Source organism: Leptonotus elevatus, chromosome 7 (assembly GCF_054856555.1).
Source record: "Leptonotus elevatus isolate MCC_2025b chromosome 7, RoL_Lele_1.0, whole genome shotgun sequence".
Lineage (NCBI taxonomy): Eukaryota > Metazoa > Chordata > Actinopteri > Syngnathiformes > Syngnathidae > Leptonotus > Leptonotus elevatus.
Window position 1 is genome coordinate 6370540 of NC_141245.1, and position 9924 is coordinate 6380463.

Sequence of the window (9924 nt, forward strand, 5' to 3'; positions counted from 1 at the left end):
TCCCATGAGCTCACTACCTGTGGGAGGGGCCAAAGGGGTCAGTGCGCAGTGAGCTGGGTGGCAGCCAAAGGCGGGGGGCCTTGGCTGTCCAACCCTCGGCTACTGAAGCTAGCTCTGGGGACATGGAATGTCACCTCTCTGGCAGGAAAGGAGCCTGTGCTGGTGTGCGAGGCCGAGAAGATCCGACTAGATATAGTCGGACTCGCCTCCACACACAGCTTGGGTTCTGGTACCAATCCTCTCGAGAGGGGCTGGACTCTCTTCCACTGTGGAGTTGCCCATGGTGAGAGGCGCAGAGCAGGTGTGGGCATACTTATTGCCCCCCGGCTAGGCGCCTGTACGTTGGTGTTTAACCCGCTGAACGAGAGGGTAGCCTCCCTCTGCCTTCACGTAAGGGGACGGGTCCTGACTGTTGTTTGTGCTTATGCACCAAACAGCAGCTTAGAGTACCCACCCTTTCTGGAGTCCTTGGAGGGTGTGCTGTAGAGCGCTCCCTCTGGGGACTCCCTGGTTCTGTTGACATAGACTCAGGACGTCATGAATCGGTGGGGAGAATACTTTAAAGACCTCCTCAATTCCACTGACATGTCTTCCTATGAGGAAGCAGTGTCTGGGGACTCTGAGGTGGGCTGCGCTATCTCTGGAGTCGAAGTCACTGAGGTGGTTGGAAAAGCTCCTCGGTGGCAAGGCCCTGGGGGTGGATGAGATCCACCCGGAGTTCCCAAGGGCTCTGGATGTTGTGGGGCTGTCGTGGTTGACACGCCTCTACAACATCGCATGGACATCTGGGACAGTGTCTCTTGATTGGCAGACCGGGGTGCTGGTCCCCCTTTTTAAGAAGGTGGACCGGAGGGTGTGTTTCAACTATAGAGGGATCACACTCCTCAGCATCCCTGGTAAGGTCTATTCAGGGGTGCTGGAGGAGGGTCCATTGGGAAGTCGAATCTCGGATTCAGGAGAAACAGTGTGGTTTTCGTCCCGGCCGTGGAACAGTGGACCAGCCCTATACCCTCGGCAGGATCCTCGAGGGTGCATGGGAGTTCGCCCAACCAGTCCTCATGTACTTTGTGGACTTGGAGAAGGCGTTTGACCATGTCCCTCGGGGAGTCTTTGGGGGGTGCTTTGGGAGTATGGGGTACCGAGCCCCCTGATACAGGCTGTTCGGTCTCTGTACGACCGATGTCAGGGTTTGGTCCGAATTGCCGGCAGTAAGTCGAATTTGTTTCCAGTGAGGGTTGGACTCAGTCAAGGTTGCCCTTTGTCACCGATTCTGTTCCTAACTTTTATGGACAGAATTTCTAGGCGCGGCCGAGGCGTTGAGTGGGACCGGTTTGGTGGCTTCAACATTGCATCTCTGCTTTTTGCAGATGATGTGGTGCTGTTGGCTTCTTCAAGTCGTGATCTCCAACTCTCGCTGGAGCGGTTCGCAGCTGATTGTGAAGCAGTTGGGATAAAAATCAGCACCTCCAAATCCGAGATCATGGTCCTCAGACGCAAATGGGTGGAGTGCTCTTCTCCGGGTCGGGGATGAGATCCTGCCCCAAGTGGAGGAGTTCAAGTATCTTGGAGTTTTGTTCACGAAAGAGGGTAGGTTGGAGGGGAATATCGACAGGCGGATCGGTGCTGCGTCTGCAGTGATGCAGACTCTGTATCGGTCCGTTGTGGTAAGGAAGGAGCTGAGCCGAAAGGCAAAGCTCTCGATTTACCGGTCGATCTACGTTCCTACCCACATCTATGGTCACGAGCTGTGGGTCGTGACCGAAAGAACAAGATCCCGATACAAGCGGCCGAAATGAGTTTCCTCCGCAGGGTATCCGGGCTCTCCCTTAGAGATAGGGTGAGAAGCTCGGTCATCCAGGGACGACCCAGGACACGCTGGAGAAACTATGTCTTTCGGCTGGCCTGGGAACGCCTTGGGATCCCGTCGAAGGAGTTGGTTGAAGTGGCTGGGGAGAGGGAAGTGTCTTCCCTGCTAAAGCTGCTGCCCCCGCGACCCGACCCCGGATAATCGGTAGATGCTGGATAGATAAGGAACGTGGCAAAAACACACGGGAGAATGTATCATAGTAAAACGTAAGAAAAGTCAAACGGAAAGTGCACGTAACAAGCCGTGGACACTAGTACAAAAGGCTGCAATACACAACAAGGTTAACTTAAAACGTAACCATCAAAATATCAACAAAGAGCGCGCAAGAGGTCTAAGCCGCTGCGGAAAAATACGAAACTAAGCGTGTAACAATATGAAGCGAGTGCACTTATAGCAAAACCAGGACTTAGAATTCTTCGTAAGCAGCAAGCAAAGCAGCAAGGAGAATACTTCGATGCCACCTGTCCGCAGCGGCTTGGCTTATAAGGCCAACTAATATGAAGACTCACTGTTTCCCAATTCAAAGGAGCACACTTTTGGAGCGAGGAAGAAACCGACTACTTAATTAAGCGTGGTGAGTGACATTGATATACTGTAATGTATTTTATTGGCTGTAGAAAGGTAAAATGACGTATATTTACATAATGATGTTGTCCGTGCATTGCACTTACAAACAGGGTATTCCAGGCACAATGACCATGTTTACGGTAGTAGCTCTGTTCACCACGCATGTAAATGGGTTATCGCGAGTGTTTCAAAAACTGGAATTCTGACCTTAACCCGAATATTAATTGCATGGCAACGTGGTTAATGAGCAATTTTTGCAACCAGCCTCCACATTTGTTAGTCTGTGTGGGTAAGTGTTTTTTGGGTCTTGATCCCATCTTAAACTCCCACCTTGCTTTCCTAAGGCCGCGTTTGTATAGATCGAATGAGCCACCTCCTTCCCTATCACAGTATAAGGGAGGCAGCAGACGTCCTCATATATTCAAGCCATTAAAGCATAAAATGACATCAAAGCTGTTACTAGTAAAAGTCTCAAATGTACACCACTAGTTAACAGCTGATGGAAGTAGAACTTAAGAAATTATGACAAAAGTTGTTTGAATTGATTTGCAATTCTGTCTGTAAAAGTGTCTCGCTTTGATGTAATGCCATTCATTGGTTCTACTACATATTTGAGAGCCAGTGAGTGTATTATGAGCAGGTGTATATATCAAAATAATGACCACTCTGGAAGCTGAGTTCCATAATATGAACTGTGGGTCTGTATTGTACTGTATTGCATTGTGATTCAGCCAAAAAAGCTCTTGTACTTTACATGAGTTGGCCTGTGCTCACTGCAGGGATGTTCCCATCTGTTTGTCCAGCCCAGAGCAACATGTCTGGCAGTTGTTTCTTTTGAGCAGTTTGTTTGAGGGATATTCCATTCAGTAGTTACTTGCCAAAGGCAGACTTTTGTTTCAAGGCGAATCAAATATGTTTTTCATGGTGGTTAGCACATCTGCCTCACAGCAAGAAAGTTTTGAGCTTGAATATCAAACTTTGAAATTTTCAGTGTGCTTTTATCTGTTTTCTCAAGATATTGCTGATCTACTATTATAAGCTAGTTAGTTAGTATTAGACCATGATGTATAGCAAGCAAGCAGTGACGTGCGGTCAGGATAGGCAAGGTAGGCACTGCCTACCCCAGGCTGAAATGAAAGTTGAAACCGTTTGGCTTTTTCTATTTATTTTAATTATTTCTTTCATTTTAGACTGCTAACAACTGCAATGTTCACTGTGGCTGGCAGACTGCGCACTGGCTGTGACGGTGGCCCAGAACTTTAGCGTGTGTGTATAGCGAGTGGCAAGTGCTCAAAGTAAAAAATAATAATTGCGGAGTTAAAAATATATGACTTCAAAAGAGAGTAATGTTTTTGTTTTGTTTTTCTACCCATACAGAGGAGGCATATGTTAAAATAGTTTGAATGTATGGCATCTTGTATATGGGTATCAAGTATCTCGAGGTCAGGCTGAGTGTCCTCTTTGTTTTGGAAATGAAAATATGGTCACCCCAGGATACGTTGTACACTCGCCTGCTGACACACATATTTGTAATTGGTGTGTGCGTCTCAATTTGCGACTGCCTGCTTACCCAAACCTATAGCTCACTGCACGTCACTGCAAGCAAGTTCTTAACACAACAATCAAATTACTATCATATTTAGTTTTGCTGATGTTAGCATGTATTTCCTGCAGCATTGGAATTGCCGAAAATAGTTTAGCACTTTGAATCCACTATTTCAGACTTAGACAAATCAGGAGACATCTGTGACTCAAATCACAATTTTCCACCCGGATTACGACTTGGCTACTGCCCCCTTAAAACATGGACCTTCTTAAAAAAGAAAAAAAACCGTTTTGCATTCAATCATATCTCAACATATTCCCCAGTTTCACTTTATTGTTTGTAGAATGGGATGTTTACCTTAACCAGTCAGGAGGAACTTGAGTACTCAGTTCAAAAAAACAATGAAGACTTGGAAAAACAAGAACATTGTCAGAGAGGTGTGTGTTAAAACGACAAATTTACAACATAACTTTTCATCTGCACGCTCATTCTCATTCTCTGAAAAACATCCATCAGATACTGGTGGTTAAAAGCAAAAACAATAACTAACTATCTTTAAAAGAAAGGTGGCAATTAAGAACAATACATGTAACTTCAATTCGCTACAATGACAGATAATAGTGTGTATGTAAATTGAGGTCATGTCTCCCATCCTGGCCTCTCAGACACATGCCAGTGAGTTTCCCGCCTCCTTTTTCTTCACCGTTTGTGCATGTGAAAGGGATCTCATTGCTGACAGCAGCTTTTCACCAAAGCTATTCATCATGTTTTTTTTCATTCAGCATGTGTGCAGGTGTTTACTGTAAAGAGTTGAGGGACAGAAGAAAGGAGAGAAATGATGGACTTAAACATCAGAGGCCTCGCTGCCTGGAGAGCAGATGGAGATGAGACAGTGAGGTAAGACGCATAAACCGCTTTTATTGATTTGGTTCATCGTAGCTGGATTGCAGCTTTGTAACTACACCCGATCATTTTCATAAAACAGAATTGGGAACAATGCTTGTTAACTAATGTCAGTCTATAGCCTGTACTGATTAGAGTTTTGCAAGTAATCAATGATTAGGTGAAAAATCTGGTTGATTAAAGCAGTTTTTCTTTTTAAATATGTATAATAATGTCATGGAAAATAATCAATTACTTCTCTAACCATTAGAGATAAATTCATTATAAATTATTATTTTGCCTGTTTAAAGAGTGTTTTATAACTATTTTACCATTATGCCATGATGTAACCATGTTGCTCGAATATAGTATTATTATGAAAGTAAGATGGAGGTCAGGTTTTAATAATGTCTCTTAACATATATTACAGGTAGTGCATTGGAAGGAACAACTTTTTTGTCCTTTTTGCAGTAATGAAAGGTTGATGGCTGTACACTGGCATGGTATATTTATTTAGCACGTCCCAAGTTTTAATCTCGGTTTAGCTGGCATTAATGTATGAAGTTTTTTTCTATGTACTCTGGCTTCCTCCCACATTCCAAAAACATGCAGCCGAGGCAATCAATCTGGGATGCACCCCGCTGCTTGCCCAAAATCAGGAAAAAGCTCCAGGTCATAAAACAGCATAGGAAATGGAAAGCTGAGAAGTAAAGATCTTAACGACGGCACCATTCATTCTAACTTCTTAAAGACAGGGACTGCCAATCTACCAATCCAGAGCAGAGATGCCAAACCCAGCCCCTTGTGCTAGCTAGCTAGCTCCCTGGGTGCTCGTTTACTGCTAGGGAACTAGCCAGCTAGCACCTGGGGCTAAAGCTAAACTGTAGTAGGGTTTTTACATTCTGGACCTGAACCTCTGATCCACAGGCAGCATCCGATCCCTTCTATATACAGTGTTGATGGTGCATTGCTTCAACCATCCTGAGGCACTAACTGGTGGACCAGAATTTCCACTATGCAATCCAGAAGTTGTTCACCATGATTTGAACGAATCCCTCCCATGCCCAAATTTTTTGGCAATCACCAAAGCCACATTCTACTTAGCCTGCTGGTACTTAGCAAATGCCTTTGGAATCACATTGGCCAAAAATGCCGCATAGGACTTCCTTTTCATCTTGACGGTATTCATCGCCACTGGCTTCTACCAATAGGATCAGGGACTGCCACCTCGACACGCACTAAACACCTTGCGACCACAGCAGTGATCTGTATTCTCAAAAATGGAGGCAAGGGACATGGTTCACTTGGTGGGAGCTGAAAGGCCTTCTGACAGGGGAGATTGCTAGACAACATGACAAATCTAGTTTGAAAATTGAAAAAGTCTTGACACATCATCATGCCTTTTCTGTGTCATGTTGCGAAACAAACAACAATGCCCGCATAATGACCTGACACATCCATGCACTTATTCATTATTACACTTCATTTCCTCTCATTTGTTTGTCAGCACACACCTTCTGAAAAGTCATACCCACAACCCCCTAGGCAGCACTTTGAATCCCTCTTCCCATGTGTAGTCCACAAACATCTTCATCAATAATTGTATTTATGGCTTGCCTTCCAAGTGGATTGCACACACAAAGATGTGGATGCAGTAAAGTGTTTCACAATGTGTGCATACCCTCCTCCTTTGTTATAAATCCCTGCACACGTCACATTAGCCTAATGAAAAGTAATAAGATCGCTCCCAATCATTTGCTCCCTGAGGTTGCCTTTAAGCGTTGCAGAATAAAATAGCATTAACCTGAATTATAGACTATAGACTGCCAATGGGAAGTGGTATAACAATACATGCACAGACACACACAATCGTAATCTCCAACTCTGAGTCATCAATAAAATTGAAGTCATATGACACAATAATAAATACAAGTCGTTCAGAAATAAAGTCTGCATAGTGCTTAGTATTTGATGCTTAAGAGATTTGACATATAAAATAGGGAGACCATATCATCAAAATTGAAAACCGGGATGCTATAATATTCCTACACATGGCAGAAAAACTGGACGCCGGGAGGGGACCTGCATAATATTGGGACAAAACAATAAAGTTGGTGAAATCTGTCGGACGCGGGATCCAAGACTAAAAAACGGGACTGACTTGGACAAAACTTGTCACCCTAATATAAAATATAATTTAAACCTATATCATTATAGTATGTTGATTATAGTACGGTTGGTTACAAGAGAGGGAAGGACAATCAAGATGAGGCCAACATGGGGAGAATGCACACGAGCTTGTGTAAAAGAGGAATCTATTAATGGTTTACAATAACAATAGAAGAAGAAATGTGGCAAGTGCACCAGAGATCATATGTCTGTGTTTGGGGACTAATTAATAATTGTCTACAAGAAGAAAAACATGTTTTTAATTTTGATCCAAGTCAAAGAATGAAGCCTTAGATGTAATTCAATTAGTGAAATTATTTGAAATGTGGATTAATTTACATTAACTGTTCCTTAATGTGATCCCATTTGAAATACTATGGGGAAGAAAAGTGATGAGTTGCTTGCTCTACTAACAAATCATGTATTCTATTCCATTATTAAAGTGGTTTGTTTTGTAAATTTGGCATACAATTTGTAATATGTCTTGGCTGATAAAACATAGACTGTATATGCTACTTTTTTTTCCCAGAACTATAATTATTTACAGACAATCTGATAGTCTCTGGCGAAATACTGTCAACTAAAATATTCTTATCTCAGCACGAGCATTGTAAGTTTATTGTAATAACATTTAAAAGACGCTCAAAATTCAATTCCAATCCCTTGGGGCACTTTGTATGGGATATGCTAATGTTAGCTTAATTTCCCAGTTGCTGTGCCTTACATCAGGACATTGTGGTATTATATTCAACGGTTTGAAGTTCGATACAGGGCTTTTTATCTCTATCATGGTGAACAGCCATATGTTGAAAAGTAAATACTGTATAGAGAATCTTTTCTCCTCCATTGTTGGTGTTTATGAGCATGTCTTGTTTGGGCTCAATGTAGCATACTCTCTATATTGTTTTAAAGTGAAAATTAAACCCAAAACCAAGGCAAGGCAAAAACCAGATTCGCAGTGGAAAATTAAAGAATACTGTATTACAAATTTGCACATAAAGTGACAGTGAGATGATTTACAACACTTTGATATATAGTACCAGGCACAAGAGAGAAGGGAGAGCAATCACTTGGATCTGAACTTTAAACCAGCAGGTGAAGTGCTCAGTAGATGGACCTCACTCCCTGTCCTCATCCTAAGTGTCTCCCTCCTTCCATCACTCTGTCTTTCGTGCTCTCTTTCTGTCTCGTTATGACAGATTTATTAAGAGGCACACATCAAAATGAGTCCCCAGTTACCTCTCCACTTCTTGTTTTCCGTCTCTTTCATCAACTGACAGGAACTTCCCTCTTTCCTTTCCTCTCAGGGTCTCTCCGTGTCCCATGGCAGACAGCTTTTAGTCGTACAGCCAATCGTTTGGACATGCCTTCACATTCAATTAAAAGAAAAAGAAGGTGTAACCAAACTGTTCACTGATACTGTATATACACACATAGACACAGTCATAAATGAAATAATTGATGACAAATTATTGGAGCATTTCTAAATAATAAGGCAAGAGGGTCTCTTGTGAAGTACAAAAAAGAACAAGGATGGTCGCTAGAAAATCAAAAAGACGAACCTCTAAAGAGATCGCGAGATGCTGTTACTATTCCGAGACCTGCAGCGAGACCGGGAATAACCAATATGGCGGCGCCCTGCTGCTAAGATAAAACTAGCTCTATTTTGCTAAACCAAATCCGAATTTAACCACCATATAACTTGGCTTTTCTGTTCTCTTGTTGTGGTTGTGATTTGTGCCTATTTTGATTGCAATATTGACCAACACCCTTTTCTATTCACCAGGGCAGTGTGAGAGGGCGGGGCAGAGCTGCTGGAGAGCAGGGCTCGTTCTGCACACCTGCAGGACATCAGCAATCAGCCGGCTTCTTAAGCTGGCTCCAAACGCTCCACCTGTGCTAGATGATTTTTGCCCCAAGATCATTCAACCCTGCTTTCCAGTTGCTCTCCAGCCTGTTTATAGAGGTGAGATTTATGTTGATTTTTCCCTTATGGTGATTTTGTGTTTTTAACCTTTTGCAAGAAGCATTTTTTTCCCTGAGAAGGTGATTTTTTTTGTTTGTTTAATAAACTTTTGTTCACGATTTTGCATCTGGGTCCTTGCCATTGACCACGCCGTCACATCTCTTTCATACAGCAGATTTGGAATATCACCCAGCATGGAGGCCCTTGATCGTTTCATCGACGGATACTTTTACAGCTGCACAATGGAAGATCCTACCTACGAGAAACCTTCCGAGAAGAAAAAAATGACTCTGCGACGTTTACTGATGATCGAGCTAGTACAGACATCTCGGTCAGTATGCTGGATTCCATGAACAAAAAACTAGAAGTCCACCACGCCGTCACATCTCTCTTTCATATAGCAGATTTGGAATGCCATTCAGCATGAAGGACCTCGATCGCTTCATCGACGGATACTTTTACAGCTGCGCAATGGAAGATCCTACCAACAAGAAACCTTCCGAGAAGAAAAAAATGACTCAGCAACGTACAATGATAATCTAGCTAATACAGACGTCTCGGTCAGTATGCTGGATTCCAAAAACAAAAAACTAGATGTCCTCTGCCTCATTCGCGAGGATGTCAAAGAATTAAAGGCAGGGGTGAAAGTGGGCCGGAACAATCTGGAATGGTGCTTTGGTCACGAAAATATGACTGCTACGCAACTGTCAAAAAACCCATGGTAAATAACCTGCCAGGCTGCCACACAAGCATCTATTAACGTCAGATTTACAACACAAGTGTTAACAAGTCTAATAAAGTGCTTCTGAATCGTTCCAGTCTGCTTGCGTAGCTAATCTGTTTCCACCAATATTTATTATTGTATTTATCCGTATTCCACGGAGTTCTGTCCACCGCGGCTCCATCTGTGTATTTGAGTGACGTCAT

General features: G+C 43.1%; 1 long non-coding RNA gene across 2 annotated transcripts; it reads left to right on the forward strand.

Moving 5' to 3' along the window:
• The first annotated feature begins 4711 nt into the window (after nt 1-4711).
• Nucleotides 4712-9707, forward strand: LOC147170669 (uncharacterized). 2 transcript variants are annotated; one of them, XR_015095640.1, is made up of 4 exons: nt 4712-4877; nt 8818-8997; nt 9170-9328; nt 9402-9707. It is a non-coding gene; the product is annotated as an uncharacterized LOC147170669 (long non-coding RNA). The 2 variants fall into 2 exon arrangements; XR_015095639.1 differs by having other exon boundaries at nt 9170-9707.
• The last annotated feature ends 217 nt before the right edge of the window (nt 9708-9924 follow it).